This window comes from Helianthus annuus, chromosome 11 (assembly GCF_002127325.2).
Source record: "Helianthus annuus cultivar XRQ/B chromosome 11, HanXRQr2.0-SUNRISE, whole genome shotgun sequence".
NCBI classification, from domain to species: Eukaryota; Viridiplantae; Streptophyta; class Magnoliopsida; order Asterales; family Asteraceae; genus Helianthus; species Helianthus annuus.
The window spans coordinates 42039277-42042818 of NC_035443.2; positions in this window are offsets into that span (position 1 = coordinate 42039277).

Sequence of the window (3542 nt, forward strand, 5' to 3'; positions counted from 1 at the left end):
GATATTGAAATTGATCCCCCACGACGCACAACGATGGGACCTTAAAAGGTAATTGGGAATATATGACAACGAATAGAGCCTTTCATGAGATATTTATTTACGACTCAATTAATTGATATCCATCTCAATGGATTAACATTCCCAACATCAGGGGGGAGATAAAAAGTAGTTGGAAAAGAAATGAGTTAGTATGAATTATCATTGATCCTCAAAACTAAAAGTATGAACCAGAAGTTCAAAGGATAACTCAATTACAAAGATTAGCGAATCCATTACCAGGCGCATTCACTGACCTTAAGAAGGTGACTATGTCATATATACCAACTGCTAATGCTCCAATTAAGATGAGTGTTCCAGAAGAACAACCACATGTTTGTAATGAGTCTATTGCACGTCTGAATCGTGGTAGACTAGTCGATTCCAATAATAAAATTCCTCGAAAGTTGGGGCAACTAATTAACATGGTCAAGTCGAGGTTATATTAAAAGGGTTTCCTGAAGAGACATTAGACATGATGGTTCCAGAAGAACCTCAGGTACCTGAAATTAAAGAGATCTCGTTAATTTGTATCATGTCTAAATATATATGGAATCAAATTGAAATCGACGTCGTTATACTTTTATATATAAAATAGCGCTTAAAATGATAAAATGATAAGGATCAAAATTTAAGATCTGCCTATGAGAAATGATTAGCCAAAAGCGAAAAGACGCGAATAAGGTAGAGTTGAATTCTCTAATGAAATGGAATGTTTTCGGACCAATAGTCCATACAACTGAATTTGTAAAGTATGTTGGATACAATTGAGTCTTTTATGCTAATCACGTGAAAATCAAATTAAATGAGATAAAGAAAAATGGGTGGCACAAGGATTTTCGTAAAAACCCATGATTGGTTATAAAGAGACATATTCTCTAGTGGTGGATGCAATGACTTTCCAATATTTTATCCGCCTGGTAATATAGAGAGAGAATTGATATGCGTCTTATGAATGTTATGTATCACTTGATACTAAAAGTGTACATGAAGGTCCCTAAAGGATTTGAATGATCAAGATCATGTAAGTTAAGTTCTCTAGAATAATATAATCGTTGTATACAGATTCATTTTTTAATATGACTGAACTCCTGATGAGTTTCCTAAAGCAATTGAGTTCCCTAAAGGTGAATTGAAATATCTTAATGATGTAATTCTTGTGCACCAATAAACATACATAGAAAACTTGTACTCAGTGATTGTAATATCTTGATAAATAGTGTACGCATGGTACAATATGGATTTTGGAGATAAGAAAGTGTTCATGACATATTTGCATATGATATAGATATCTATGTGTTAAATGGGCAAATTTATGTAGCAAAACTCCTGAAGAGTGAATGCATATGCAAATTTGGATAAGATAAAAAGAATTCACTCATGGATTGATAAGGCCAAAAGCATTGATATCAAAACCTCAAGAACATACTATATGAAGTTGGCAAAATGTGTATGGACTAAAATAGTCGAATCAAATGTGGTATAATCGACTCACAAGTGAGCTCTAAAACGAGAAATAATATGGTGAAGTTAGTCCATTTGTTTTCATTAAAAGAACAATATATTAATATGGATAAATGGTGGAAATTTATATGGTGGAACATACATTTATATTATTATCAATCAATCATAATACACCTAGAAAATGGTGGAAATTTTCATATGGACAAAGCTTATGGTGCAAGTACATTTAATGATTTCAAAATATCTGATATAGAAAAATGACACTTATCATCTTCTATCAAAGAAGCAAAGATCCTTGGTCTTGAAGTACCATAGTTCAATACAAATTGTATTAATATCTTGCTAATTATACACGAACATATATCATTAAATTCATTGGCAATATATAACTCATGTACAGTGAGGAGATATTGTAATGGGTAAAACATATATTTTCTATACCCTTAAGCTACGAAAGATATGGGTTCATATTTTACTAAACTATCAACAAGTTTGGTTAGTTTTGTAAATGCAAGGATTATAAAAAACATATTCATGGATCTTTTAGTATCTGCTTACAAGAGGAGGCAATTAAAGTTTCACATGAAGATCATGCATCAATGTTCATTAAAGTGTTGTACATCATGAGATCAAGCGACAACTTACTTACTACAAAAGTTTTCAACAACTTTCATAGAAGATTGGCACATGTTACTTAAATGATACATATCATAATGAGGGGGAGTTTTACATAAGTTGCACTCTTTTTCCCTTCACTAAGTTTTATCGCATTGGATTTTCTTAGTAAGGTTTTTAATGAGGCACGTACATGATCCAGAAGTATCAGGGGGAGACTATACGCGCTGCACTCTTTTTCCCTTAGCTAATGTTTTGTCCCACTGGGTTTTCCTAGCAAGGTTTTAACGAGGTAGCATCTCCAAGCGTATCAAGTTGATAACCTAGGGGGAGTGTTATAAATATATTATTATTATGGTTATCAACACCAAAAATAGATTAGCTTCTTCTCCAAGTTTTGTACTCAAATATATACCCCTATTGTATCTCAATGTAAAAACACCTCAATCAATAATATACCTGTCTTTCTCCCTATTGTCCCTTATATTGTTTTGTTATTAGCCTAGTTTCACAACATATATTATTATATTATAATGCATGAGTGAGTGGTATTTTAAGATACCCAAAAAATAAGAACTTCCCCCCCTTTTATTTATAGAAAAACCCCTAAAATGAGGGTAGTTTGGTTTTTTAAACACTATTTATTTTCTAGCCTCTAAACTTATTACACTTAAATCCCTAAGGTGTCACACCCCAAAAACGTCGCATCAGAATATAAAACGTAGTGGTGACGGAAGTTGGTGCCCATTTATATCTTGCTGAATGATGCATCATAATGTTGGACATTTCGACTTAATTAAAACATAGTTTTTAAAACATAGAGTCTTAAAGTTCGTCACAACTACACCATAGTTAAGTTGTTTTGATCCTTATTGATCTTATTACATTTGTCCCAAATAGTTTTAAAAGTTTGTCCAAAACATTATCAAATCAAACATGCATCAACAACCACAAGATACGCCATAATTCCCGAAGCCGAACTCAAGTACCTGAAGAACACGTTAAAATCAAGTGTCAACACAAAGGAGGGTGAGTTCACATATTCAAACTTAAATAATTTGATCCAAGGAAAAACTTTCTAATTATGTGTTTATTATTAAAACATCCATATAATCTTTAAGAAAGTTATTTTATTTCCTTATAAAAATTCAAGGGTCAGCCGTCGCAAGCATTTCTGTAGAACCTTCCAACCATAAACATCTTCCCAAGTTTACATATTAAATTGATAGAATCAAATGTTCGGACTCGGAAGTTAGCAAGACATTACAAACTATATATTAAAAATGAAGGTATAATCAATGCTAGACTATAAACAGAATATCAATTCGTCGTTTGACTTGACACGGGGCGACCGATCACGACGGGGTTGTCAACCCGATAGATCTACTAACAATTCCTCGCGTGCAATACTTAGATGATTAAACGAC